Source organism: Caloenas nicobarica, chromosome 14 (assembly GCF_036013445.1).
Source record: "Caloenas nicobarica isolate bCalNic1 chromosome 14, bCalNic1.hap1, whole genome shotgun sequence".
Lineage (NCBI taxonomy): Eukaryota > Metazoa > Chordata > Aves > Columbiformes > Columbidae > Caloenas > Caloenas nicobarica.
In genome coordinates, this window is record NC_088258.1 from 1,986,365 (window position 1) to 2,000,689 (window position 14,325).

Genomic DNA, 14,325 nt, shown 5'->3' on the forward strand with positions numbered 1-14,325 from the left:
CACCCACCCCCTTCATGCCATGATGCTCAGGCACCTTTATCTACAACCAAGAGCCGGAGCAAAGCTCCTCCTGGGCTTTCGGAGTTCCCTGTTGTGTCCCGATTTCTTCTGCTCCTCCTAATTTCCATCACCAAATATTCCCACGTGAGCAGCCCTTGGCCGGCCCATCTGATGGGCCAGCATTGCTATTGGTGTAACAGCAGCAATTTGGTTTTGCAGCGATCACCCTTGGGTTTCAGGGGCAGGGAAAGCCACATGTCAGTGCTCAGCACGGACAGACGTGTTGGGGTGGGTTACGTGGGGAAATGTGAGTATGAGCAGCAAAACGTCCTAATTTGGTATTCAAGGCATGTGCAAAATGGCCATATTTGCATGAGAAAGGTTTGTTGGGAGAAATCGTAGGCCAAATGCTGTTTTCTTTTCTAAGCCTCCGAACATGCAGCATCTTTTCTGACACCAGGAACGTTACTTCAGGTTTTCACAAAGGTCATGAGAGCTGTACCTGGCCCAGGAGTACCCAAAGCTCTTTATTACAGCAACTCCTGGTGAAACCATCACTGAAATTAAACTATAACCTCCTGGAACAAGCTGGCCTCTACGTTTTTAACAATGGTGCAAATCCTTCTGTAGATTATTGGGGTGTGCAATACCGAACTTGGCAAGTTCATGCGGTGCAGATGGCCTCAAGGTTGGAAACACGACCCCGAACTGCCTCCTCTATCTGTTCTTGGGAGACCAGCTCTGGATTGTGGGAGCACTGGGGCAGAGGGACAATGGGACAATGTCTGTGCTGGGACGTCCCCGTCCCACAGCATGATGCTCTGAAACAAAGTCCCAGCGCAAGCGCGTGAGCAGCCGCTCTCCACCCCCCCGGTACGCAAAAAATGAATGTGTATTGTTGGCCATGGGTGTGGTGGGTTTCAGCACATTGAGCCTGCCAGACTTGGACTTCTGCCCCAAGTATTCACATGGCCTTAATAATTTTTGTTCCCCTTTCCTCATACTTCTCCATGCCCTCACCAGGGTTGTGGTGGCTCCTCGCTGCAGGATTGCCCGTGGCGGAGCTCCACGTGCCCACCCCGGCCAGGTGTTTCTGGAGCTGAATGCTTGTTCACAAGGAGCCACGTCCGACTGTTCCGTGGGAAGTCCCCCAGCAGAGCTGTGGTGGGAAGGAAGAGAGGTCCTGCAGAGTCCCATTGCAGGTTCTTCACCACAACCAAGATTTGGGAGGGCAAGATCTCCTGTGCTGAACCCCCCCACCCCCCAAACCATGTATGGCCAGCAGAAACCTCAGCTTGGAGATCTTTCACCTTTGTGCTTGGTCCAGAGCCCTGGTGGTGGATCACACTGATGGGTGACACCTTGAAATCCTGCTCCCACAAGCCTGGAAGGGCATGCACAGAAAAGAAGACAACATAAATACATAGCTTTGGGATGGGCTTGATCCTGCCACCCTCCAGCAGCCTGAGCACAATGTCTGTGGTCCATCTGCTCCCTCTCCCAGGTATCTGCTCCTCCTCCAAAGGCTGCGGAGTGAGCTGGCACACTCGATAAAATGGAAGGTGATGCTCCCAGGAGTCCTACAAACATTGCTCTTGCAGAGATAATGAGCCTCTGGCTATTGCTGGTGTTTTCTTGTGTCCTATACTTAATATGCAGAAGGAAAACGCTTTGACTTCACCAATTGCACTGGGATCCCTGCAAGAGACTCTTGGCAGCACCCAGTGAGGGTGTCCCCTGCGCTGGATGGGAATCCCCCCGGTTCCTCCATCCCAGACGCAAACTAAGCCGGAGGGAATCCACAGCAGAATTGCATAGCTCACTGTTTTATAAATGTCTGGAAAATGCAGACTGAAATTGTGTTAGGACCTTTCCAATGCACTAATACTTTGGAGCACATGGATCATGCATATGGGAATAGTCCTGGCCCAGAAAGCACGGGTAAGACCCAAATAGCTGCCTGGAAGCTGGATTCAATAAAGGGCGATCCCTTGGAGCCGAGGAAACAGGACAACCAGCCTGCTGAGACCCCAGCCTCGCTGCCGAGGATTTTGAGGCCGTTGGCGAGTGCTGTTCCATGACACAGGACAGATGCTCTGCCTGCTAATAACGAGAAAAATAGCTATGAACACTGTTAATTGCCAAAATGTAAACTCGCTTCTGTGGTTTGCAACTCCCTCTTCAGCAGAGGCTGCGGACGACACCAACTATCCTTTGCTCTACACGCACAGCGTGGCCACGAGAAGCAAACCGGTGTGTCCGTAAGGCACCTGGCTCACCCCCCAGAACCATGGTGCGGGGAAGCACCTCCCCAGGAGTCTGTGTTTTATTGCAAAGAGCTGAAGACTTGGCCAAGCGTCCCGTGTGCTCCCCGAGCTTTGCACCCCGGCTCCGCAGAGGCGTAGCTGGACGCTGAGCATCGCCCGGTGAGCACTCGGCTCTGGGAACCCACTGCTGATTTGCAAGGGAAATCATGGGTAAATAATCCTCATTACCCGGGAAGGCTGTCCCCTTCCAGATCAAGTTCACTTGTTATTCTGATCAGCCGATAAGCCTCATTTGCATGATTTTTTCTTTCTTCCACACTCTGGCTTCGCTATCACAGTTAAAACGGGTTTTTATTACTCTTGTTAATATTTTTGCTCTGTGCGATCATCCCGACTGAAGGATTTGTGAATGCCTTTGTGCCTGCTGGGGGCTGGGGGTGGCTGTGGGTGGGCTGGGGGCTCTCGGTGTGGGGGGGCTGCGCTTTTGCTCCCCCTCGGTGTTTCCTGCAGCCCCTCACTCCCGGCTTTGCTGGCTGAGCCGTGCAGGTCCACAACCAGGATAACAAACAGGATAACACTTGTTTTTGAGGGCATCCCCTTGGAGTTATTCCTAACTGCTTGGCCACTCCAGAGTAAATTGGCTTTTTTTTTTTTTTTGCTGTGACTATCTGCTTTTTCTTGTCTGTGAGGAGGGATGTTAGAGACATCACAGAGACGCAGTGGTCTCTGCTAACGGTGGAGCCGCCCACTGCCTGCTGGGCTCTGGCTGGACTCAGGAATCTTCCCCTGAAATCAGCCCCCTCTGCAACTTTCATTCATTTTTAAAAGGTGATCAAAGCTGAATCATCTCAGCTCCCACAGAGGAGATAAGGAAGGAAAACGCCAGCTGATGTTGCTGGCTCTGAAGCTGGGTCCTGCCTTGTAGGAACCAATGCCTCATCCCCATCCTCATCCCTATCCCTATCCCTATCCCTATCCCTATCCCTATCCCTATCCCTATCCCTATCCCTATCCCTACCCCTATCCCTATCCCATCCCTATCCCGTCTCCATCCCAATCGTTTGCCCCCAGCTCCTGAGCTGAGGGCTGCAGTGTGGGCACGCAGATGAGATGCAAAGAGAGGGGCATAGATTTGCATCATTTGCTCCATGTAGAGGCTGCTTGGGACTACACCATGGCGGGAGGGAAATGTTTTACAGCTCTCTTGGTGGATAACGCCTCTGCTGCTGGGCCCGCAAGGGATTTCTGGATGGAGAGTTCGAAGGACAAGGACCTTAAAGCTTGGCCAACTTTCAAAAATCCTACTTGTGCAAAGGCACCTGCATCTTTTGCAATTAGCTGGCTAAATTTTATCTATTTATTGCCTCTGTGGAACTGCCTGAATTTTAGCTGATTTAGCTCCCACGAGCTGTCTGGTCCCAGAGTGGTGCTGGGACAGTGGCTCACCCAAAACCTGCTCTTTTGTGGCTAATTCAAGCATTTCCAGAGGTGGCTGCATTTTTTCCTGAGTGTGATGATGTTACTTTACATACCAGGGAAGAACTTTTCTGCCTGTAGCAAATAAAACTCTTTGGCCCATGCTGGAAGTCCCAACATGTCATTGGAAAGATCCTTTTTGTCTTTAAGTCTTAGAGATGCTGCTGGGGTTGCACCTTAGGGGGTCCCCGGGTTTCTGCTGGGATGGAGGGCTTGGGCAGCACCGTGTCAGCCAAACGAGCGGGGCCAGGGCGGCTGAGGTCCCGTTACTCGCGTCTCTCTGGCTCCTCCTGAAGGAGACAGCCCCGTGTAGCTGCGAACGGAGAGCGAACACCGCACAGATCGCTCCTCGCCCGCAGAAGGAGCGATAACTTTGGATGGGATGAAAAGCAGGGTGTGAAAGCCGAGGGGAATACGGAACCAATCCTGCTTTTTTGATAGCGTCATCCCTGCCCACCGCAGCTCCATCGGTGCAACAGGACCCACGTCCCCGTTCAGCTGAAGCTGGAGCTCGGAGGGACACGGGCTGGCAGGGACTGTGCCCGGCGGGGAAGGAGCAGCCGTGGGCCAAGCCGTAGATACCGACTGCTTTTACAGTGCTTCTCCAGGCAGACAGCAATACCAGAAACCCTCCAAAAACCAGAATACTTCAAGAGTGGGAGGGCAAGGTGTGCTCTCGCCTGCAGGACACAGCCTTTTTATTTCATCTCCCTACCCCCAGGAGCTTGGATTTTGTACCCTAGGCTTGGATTTTGTATTCTGCTACTGCTCTCCGACTCCCAGATCCTGACAGGGGTAATAAATATTCCCCCTGCTTTGCTGTGAAGAGGTTTCTCGCTCAGCCTCAGCCCGGGCAGGGGCACGGAGCTGGTTTGAAAGGGCGATCCCGCTGTGCCGAGTTGCTCCAGGGCCACCGAGCCCTGGATGTCCTCGCTGTCCCCGCTCCTTGCCAGACCTCTTACAGAAAACCCGGCTGGCACAGAGCTGGGAGGTGGCTATTCATTCTCTAGCCAAGGCACAGCCTTTTTTATTTTTTTTCTGGGACATATATTTCATGTTGCTTTGTGCTATTTGTCTGTGGGATAAGCTGCTGCAATGGGAAGGCAAGACCGTGGCTGTGAGGGGACAGGCAGCTACAAGACAAAAGGGATGGATGCTCGGGAGGGGAGCAGCTCCCAGTAGGTTGAAGTCCCCAAACTTGCACTCAGCTTGGGCTAAAGGTTGGAATATCAGCCTGGCAAACGCCTGGCAGTGGGACCGTGGCACCCACCCGTGTGGCTGCTGGGACAAAATTGCTCTACAGTGATGTGCCCACCAAGGAGCTTAAAGCATGACAGATTTCCTCCATTTCCTGGGGACAGACATGACAGAGACTTGTTTTATTGTTTGTATAGGTCGCCTGGAGTGAATCACATCCTTGGGCTCCAAAATAACCAGGGAGCTTTCTTCCTGAGGACTCGGTCACCCAGAGAAGAAACAGGAAAACAACAAGCTAAATATTAAGCGTATGCTTTAACGTGAAACCCAAAGACAGCACTCATGGTAACACATTTCCCCCATATACCCACCTAGTGTGGAATGAATGAAGAAGTTATTTCCAGACATCCTCGGCAAACACAAGCCTACTCATAGTTAAATTTTCCCCCCTAAACTCCTTAATTCTTCTGCAATCTCAGGAGATGGGCTTTATGGTTACTCAGTCTGGGTTAAAAGTCTGTGTTTCGCTACCTGAAGCGGACTTAAATAGTGAATTATTATTAGATACGTTGTTGACTATTTCAGGGCACCAAACATCCGGACACCACAACTCCCATCCCTAGAGCATCCTCCCCTCCGAGCACCCCGGAGCTCACTGCCCATGAAGGCTACAGCACAAGCAGGCCCGAAGATCTGCAGATCTTTGCTCAGCCCAGCCCTGCAACTTGTCCCAAGACCAAATCAAAGTACAAATCCCAGTTTTCTGTTTTGTTTGTGCCAATTGCAGAAACCATCGGTTTGCTGCAGCCTTTCCCCAGACGAGCGTCGGCTTCACGTCCCCATTTCTCACTGAGAGCATGTGGGGCCATTAGGGCTTTCCTGAATTCTTCCTTTCTGGAAGCCTTTTTTCTCTTAGGTGACATTAACCGAGAGCTCTGTCACTCCACCCCACTTTAATGATTTCCTCTGGAACATTTGGCATTCAATAAACTAGTGTGTTCCCCATCTGAGGTGAATCTCCTGCAAAGAGAAGAAGAAAAAAAAACCAACAAAAAAACCCCAACCCAACAACCCCGTCCTGAGCAGACTGCGTGCTTGTCGCCAGCGCCTGCCACCCTAATTATGCCGTGGAAGAATGTTCAGATGGCAGCAGGCCCTGAACATTTCAGGCAGGATATTGCCTGCTCCTGGATGCAGCCGCTTTCGCCACTGCAATAACATTCGCTATAATAAGCCGTTTTGGGGAAGGCGTGAGCGCGGTGTAGACGTTTTGGCCCAGCTGCTGCCCTTGCCTGGAGGTGGCTGAGGACGTGGGGGGGTCTCTGGACCCGTCTCCTTGTGGGCACCGACCCTCATGCGCAGGGTGTGGGCTCTGCACAGGGAACCCCCGTGACGGGTCTGGGTTGGCAGGGAAGAGCAGGGGATGCTCTGGGGGCGCTAAGGGGGTGTATCGCTCTCCCGCCTTCCCGCACGGGGTAAATCCAGGCTGGGCAGCCGGGATGGCTCCAGGCGGCTGCTGGGGCTGCGAACCGTCCCCTCGGCCTCCAGCTTCTGTGCCAGAGCCTGGGCAGGCACCTTGTCCTGCGGCCGGGCAGCCAGCCCAGCCTCCTCCTGCAGCCTCCCCCGTCCCGCGGCCGGCAGCTGGGCCTCTGCCCGGCTCTGCCCACCCGGGCCAGGCCGGGAGCCCGGCGCGGCCGCCCTGCAACGCTCCTGCCTTTGCAAAGCTGCTCCTCTCCTGCGAGTCACCTTGTTCCCATGGCTCAGGATGAGACTAACTGTCTAGGAGGGCTTTTTGCTTGGACGCCGGATTGAGCTGCTTGGGTAGGTTTAGCCCGTGCAGGGGAAAACTCCCTGGTTTTGCACAGCCAAAGGCTGGGCTGGCATTGGGGCATCTCGTTGGCCATGAGGCACCATGGGGTTGTCTCTGTACTGGGCCAAGAGCAAGAACTTGGCTGGGAACTCTCTGCCAGAACAGCAGCCCTTTCCCGGGTCCTGAGTCCATCATTTTCCATGGGATCTCTGCTTCTTCTTAGCCCAAAACATTCCCTGTTCTCAGTCAGAGTTTTGCCAGATTTCCCTTTCTGGGCTTTGGTTGTCCCATGCTGGACCCTGCTGGGGTTTGCCAGTGACCAGCCCACCTTTTTGGTGTGGGTGGACATTTCTGCCCTGGGTGCCTCCGGTGGTTTTTCCAGAGAGAGCTGTCGGCTCTTGGCCGGCCAGGCTGAAATGGGTTGGTCTCTCTCCAGCCTTCAGGGAACAAGGCACCGATTCAGGAGGACATTTAGCGTGTGCTCCTGTCCCATCACACCTAAACCCCTCCAGAAGGTACTCAAAGAGCAGGAAGATGTTTTTGGGATGTGTGCTGGAATGGCAATGTCATCCCGTGCTCTCCTGTCCTGGGTGTTTCTCCTCGAACTACCACACACCCCACAGACAGATGAGGTCCATCGCCCGGCGTGTGACAAGGTGGCTTCGTGCCAGCCTTGGGGACGGCACTAGAGGAGCTCTTCCCACATGCTTGATTCACCCCCAAAATAAGATAAGCAGAAACCATTCCGAAGCGGGGGCCAGTGCAGAGCTGTGGAAAAGCTCCCATGGACCCCCCCGAGCCTTGGATCGGGCTCTGCTTTCGGGAACCATAAATAGAAGCCGAGTCACTCAAATATCCAAGACCTGTAAGAGCCATTCATAGCTGCAAATTAACAGCTACCGTCAGGCCCATCTGTGCACGCCCCAACCCCGGGTCGGATTCCTGCTCCCTCTGTTTAACCTGATGACCATAATTACACACTCGTTTATACACCCGGCGGCACCTGAATGCTTTACAAGACAAACACCTAATCCCGCGTGGAAATTATAGCCACATAATATCTCTTTTCATTATTTGCTGAGGTGTTGAGTCTGATTACAGCACACACTGTTTGCTTTGTACCAGGGTAAAGCCCCTGTAATTTCTCTGCAAGTCAACATCATTCCAGCGAGGAGGCTGAAAATCTACAGGCTACTGTGCAAACGAGCTAGCAAATATTAATCCACAGTAAATGATCTGGGAGGTGGAGGCAGGGAAGGGGTGTGCAAGGTTATTTATACCCCCCCTGAGATTAATAATGCCAAATTAAAAAAAAAAAAAGAAGAAGAAGAGGACGAGGGACGTGAAACATTCCTGCTGGCCCTGCTCCCTGGGGTTGGGTGCCTGGGGGAGCAGGGAGCTTTCCTGGGGGGCTGCTGGCGGGAGAGAATTGTGCTGGTTCAGAACATGGGTCCCCCTTGTCTCCCACGAGCTTTGGAGGGCTGACAGAGCTGGCTCAAGCTTCTCACGTTGTCCTGACACGCGGCACCCCCTGACCTGCCACAGGCTTCCCGTAAACCCTGGATAAAGTCACTTAATAGTGCTGTGACTCAGTTTCCCCATCTTTAAACACAGAATCTTAAGGTAGTGTCCTACATGGACACGGTGTGGATGCTCAGTGCTGTGGCGATGGGCACCCCCAGATATATTTAAGGTAAGGACGTGTGAAAGGTCTCTGTCAGATGCTGTTTTCTCCAATGAAGGCGGTGGCCGACAGTGCCCAGCACCAGCGGGGACCCGTGCTGCCCCAGGCTGAGCACAGACACGTTATTTTTTATCAAGGAAGCAACAATGGCTGCTAGCGAGACCCCTTTGCTGCGCCCCTGCAGCTCCCAGTGGGAGGACTGGGAAACCTCCTGGATGTCCTGTGATCCCCCAAAATCCCCTTTTCCATCTGCTGCACAACAAGGATTCCACCTCCCCCAGTGCCTTGCTTGGGATCCAGCCTGCCCGCAGTCCTTGGGGTGTTTCCCACGTGGGAGATGCCCTCGTTTCCCACCTTTGCAGATCCCCAGAAATGGGGATCTGCAGCCAGAGCCCCCACCACCCCCGTGGGTCCCTCCAAGCTCTGCCCCGAGCGGGGTGGCAGCGGCAGCACCTCGTCCTGGCTCTGCATCCCGGCTCAAACGCTGCGCCCTTGGTCTCTCCCCAGGAAAAACACCACCTCGGGCTGAGATGCAACAGGAGTGACGTTGTCTGGAAAGAAAGAAGGATTTGCTTTAACCAGCAGCGCGTGGGTTTGCAACCAAAGTATACAGGCGGGCTTCAGGCTAGACTGTACCCTGGAGCCCTGCCAGGCGATGGGCCGAATCCTGGGCTGCACCTCTGCCGTGCAAACTCCCGCTCGGTGGTTTCAGGGCAGTTCAGTCCGGGTTTCCACCAAGGGAGCCGGGGGGGAGCCGAGGTCATCCCGCTGCTCTCTGCCCCGTGCTCAGGCTGCTGTGGAGCCGGAGGGAACTCACGGCAAAACACCGGCAGCATCCGCGCTCCTGGTGCTCAGCTCTGGCGGTGGCACGAGCAGGGGGTGATGTTATTGAAATCCATGTCAAACGGGTGTTAATGAAGGAAAACCAGGCCTGCGTATTGCATCCCCCTTAAATCTTTGTGAAAATGTGTTTGCGTGCTGGAGGGAGGAAGGTAATTATTGCTCCCAGTGGCAGATGGGGAATGGGGTATGGGGAGCACCGGGGGCCCCGGGGTCACCCCCAGTCGGCGCCAAGGTTAAGCCAGCGCTGCCAAGCGGGTCCCACAGCATCCCAAATACCAGGTCCCACTGCCCTGGCTCTCTCCAAACCCCTCCAGATTAATTAGATCAAATTTAATTTTAATCACATTTTAAAAAGCAAATGCAACTTGAACCATGCAAGCTGGACAGGGTGTGCCGGGTCACCGGCTTCACCGTCACACCACGCTCTGACTCCCGCGGGCGCACGCGTGTGCACACGCACATATATGCGCATATACATAAGTGCACACGTGGCCACGTGCGTGTTCCCGGTGCCCGTATGGAGGGACGGGGTCCGTGCCGGGCCGAAACGCGGCCTCCCGGAGCTGGAGAGGCAGCGAGCTGTTTCTCCAGCGCTCGAGTTTTTCTTTCAGACTCCGAGCTGCCTTGCCAAGTGTTATAAAAATATATCAGTGTGAGCCAAAACATTTAGCACTCCACTTATTACTTTAAGGTTATAGGTTAAACAAATTCCTTCTCAGAATTTACTGTGTTCATTTTAGCTTCACAACACAGCCCTGCTAGCGGTAGATATATTTCACACTGTAATACCTCCCTTATGTATTGGAGGGGGGGAAAGGAGAAGAGGAAAGTAACTTTCTAAATTTTTATGTGAACAAAAGCTACTATATAAACTAGCTGAAAACAAGTCCTTTGCAAGAGATAGTTTGTAAAACTTATTTTCCAGTAACCAATAAACCAAGAATGAAAGGTAAAGTTTGTTTTTACCTTACCTAATAATTTTATTTTTTTTCTGAGTCTTGCCCTTTTTGTACAATAAAGCCTAAAAAGAAAATAAAGAGCTGAGTTCACACCTTGGGCAAGCAGGTGCAATTGTCCCAGCGAAAGTGCACCTTTGTGAGCCAGGCTTAAACCCCTCTGAAGAATTCGGATAACGGGTATCTGCTGGAGTTATTTTACATGCAGCTCTAGGCTGGGAAGAAAAGATGTTTTGGAGAGTGAGGACTTCGGTTTGCAGCCCTTGATTTGCTACCAGGCTCCCTCCAGCCCAACACAATATAAATTCTGCCTTTTCTTGTCTGCTCGATGATCCACATAAATGAACTCCATCTTCACGGTCCACACGTGTGTCCCTGTCACTGGTGGCTCGTGTCACCCGCACTCTGCCCCGTGCAAGTCTCCTCCCCACAACTCTCTATATAGAGTCTCTATAGCGGGGCTGATGCTTTTGTCCAACACTGGAGGGACTAATTCGTATCTGGAGAAAACCTTCAAAGACGGGAGGATGCAAAGCTGAGTCGGGGGCAATGCCAAGCGCGGTGACTACACGAGATGTCACGGTTACACCGTACGATGACGTTTCTGTCTCATGCCAGGGGGGAGCTGCTCTGGAGCTGCAGGTGACCTCGGCTGCGTGAAGTGCAAATTAGTGAGCACGGTGGGAGATACTGTGACTCTTTGGAAGGGACAGGAGGGGCTGTGTTTCGGTGTGTATTGATGATAAAATTGCATTTTTCCTGATGTTTAGAAGTGAAGCAGGCAGTTGGATAAGCAGCTCAGCCTGGGGCAAAGTGTCACTGATGTCCCCATCCCAGGGTGAGGGTGCTCCCCTGCGAAGGGCACCTCTCCCCTTGCAAATCAATTCTCCTTCCAAAACCACCCTGCAGAGAAGAGCTTTGCCATTCAGCAGCATTCTTTTGGGGTGTTTTTGGACATCAGCAAAGCTGGTGATGGGGGCAGATGGTGAAACAGCCGTTTGTGTTGCAAAATGCTGAAGCCTGAAGTGCCCTGGAGCTGTTGGTACCATTTACACTCGTACAGGTACCAAAGCAGTTTGCAAAGTATAACTTCTGCGCAAAATCTGAAGCTATAGAGAAAAAAAATTGAGATTCTAGAGCTGCTCTGCTCTGGGTTGTCCTACAGCCCTGTCAGGCATGGGGAGGGGGCTCATCTTGCCCTTATATCCATTTGCAAATTATTTGCAAGATGAAGGGGCTCCAAGCTGCTGGCCTTGTTTCTGTGGAACAGATCTTAACAAAAGGGGGAAAAAAAACCCCAGAAGTATTAGGTCCGGTTCATGTTTGGGGTTTGAATTTCACCTAGGAGGGGAGAGGGAAATCAGACATCGAGGTGTCATGTATGCGAGCTAATAAAACTGGGCCAGCAGATTGAAGATGGAGGAGCTGAGGGACTGTTTAGAGGTATCCGTCACATAAATGAGGAGGTGGAGGAAGTCTGGATGATAGTAACCCCATATTAAAAAATTCTGCCCTGTCAACAAGCGAAGAACTACATGGTGGAAATACGCCTGTGCTTGTTGAACTGTGAAACCAGATGTCTTAGAGCAATAACTATTGCACAGGAGGCGGGGAGGGCTGAGAGGAACACGTTTGCCTACGATTAAGAAAAAAATACATGCTGCTACAGCCGTGGTTTCAATTAAAATGGCTCAAACCAAATATTGTTCCTATTAATGGGATGTCCAGCTGTGACACCACCATGTAGTATCCTTACACGTTCAGCACAGGCAACATCTGCAACATAATCCCAGCATCCAGACAGAGGAGCCAGGGTGCTGAGGCAGCTCACAATTTTCCCGGTGGCTCAGCCGAGATGAAAAGGCCCTCGTAGGAAAAGGGAAAAAACACAGGCATGGGAGAGGCAGAAGGCGATGCGAACGGTGCCTAATTCATAATTTTGGGTAAATGAGGATTTTGGCATGTAAAATTGGGAACATGGCCTACGCTCAAGCTTTGGACACAGCAGAAACAAGGCTTAGTTACTGCAATAGGAAGAAACCGCTGTGCTAGTTTTCCGAAGATTGAGACAGCTGGGAGAAACAGCACTTCGATTCCTCACAGCATTTAACCTGTGTTTAAAAAAAGATACTAAAAAAAGCAACCCAACCCCAAGCTCCAGCTCTGGGAACTAATAAAATTGAGGTTTGCAGAACAGGAGCAGTTGCCACCGCTTTGAGTGTTTCTTTGCAGTGCATAATCTCATCTGCACTCTGGATATATATTATTCACCCCCGCCCCCGACAAGATTTTATGTTTCTGTGCATTTTTGAATTACTGGGGCTAAAATGTGTTTTGGTGAAAGTGTCTTAAATAAGAATTACAAGCAAATGTTGGATTACGTTAAACTGGATTCACATGCTGATTTGGCAATCTGATTCTTTCTGAAATCCCCCTCATGAAGTCCTGTTCTTTAGAGATTACTACAAAGTGAAAGCGATGCCTTAGTGGCAAAGTAGGGGTTAAAATCACAGATCCAGTAGGACTTGGAAGGCAGGTGGAAGAAAGCCCTCAGTTCCTGCTCGGGAAGGTAAAGGGATGCTGAAGGGAAGCAGATATTAAGGCAAGGCAGAGGAAAATCTGTGCTCTTGGACACTGGAATGAAACCTGTAAGAAAACATAATCTGTTGTGGGGGAAGAAGGGGAGGCAGGAAAGTGCTGCCTTCCTTGTAGTGATTAAACATGAAGAAGTAATTTGGATGAAAATTGTGTGTGTGTAAAATCACTGATTCTGTGGAGAAATAAATGAAGAGAAGAAAAATGGGGGGGTACGTGGGAGGTTCGAGCCTTGTCCTCTTTGCGCTCTGGTTCTTGTCCCCGGGGAGGAGGAAGCAGCAGAGGTGATGGAGCAGCAGCAACGGGACAGAAGGATGCTTGAAAACTACCCTTTGAGTGACAGCTCCTCAGATTTGTAACCCCAAAATATGGAACTATTGCAAAAATTGGTAAAACACAGTAAATAATGGACTTTGTGTTTCACTGAGTCAGAAATGTGGATTTTGCAGTCCCAGCCTCCTGACGCTGCCACGTGGAAACTCTGCGAAGTTGTTGAGCTGCGACTGTGGACCTTGTCCTAGAGGTGTCTAAGAGCTTCTCTGGACACGTTCTAGAATCATCTCAGCCATCCCTGCTCCCAACAAGGCGCTTCAAAGCTTTCCCAGGGCTGTCGCGGAGCTTCCCTGGAGCCTTTCCAGAGTCTCTTGGAAAGCGCGAGTTGGCAAAATCCAAAGTCGCAGCTTGGCAATTTCCTAAAGTCGCAAGTCGGCAATTTTGGAAGTCACAAAATAAAGGAAACAGCTGTAAGTGACATGCGGTGGGACTGTGTTCCCTTAGGAGGCTTACAGAGACATGTTAACTCATGTTAAATTAGGTGTAAAATTAATCTTCACGATTTCTCCGTTGCTGCGTGTGTCATTAGCGGAGAGCAGAGTGCCCCTGGGTTGCCATGACATGTGTTTGTCTGCACACTGGATATTGTACACGATCTAAACAGATGCTTCTTTATCAAAATAACACGCACTGGGGATGGATTCGAGCCTGAAGTATAGAAAACGTGATGGTGCTGATAATGCAGAGCGTGCAGATGTGAGCAGTGAGAATCTGGCCTGTTCTACAGGACGATCAGCACGTCGGTAACGGGTTGGGTTTGCCGGGATGTCTAGTCTCAGAGCTGACATCTGGATCAGTTCCTCTGACGTGGGGAAGACACAGCAACGGGGTCCAAATCCTCTTTTAAACCTAATTAGATCACTCTTGTTGTCTTAATAGTAGTGAAAGGCTTGTTCCAGTCCTTGTTCCCACTTTCAAATCCCTTTGAACTCGCTTGTGTTCTCAGCTACAAGTTGTTCCTTGGGCCCCTGCTTTGTAATGGGGCCCCTCATCTCTATAGCAGTAAGGAAAGACAGGATTTATTTGAAATAATTCATTTCAAGAGGAGGTTATTTTACTGTGCACATGGACATCGCCAGCACACCTCCGACTTTCTGGTTCCATCGCAGCTTCAGGCTTCACTGAAGCCCAAGCTCCAGCTCCAGGTTTCTCTAAGCTTTCTGG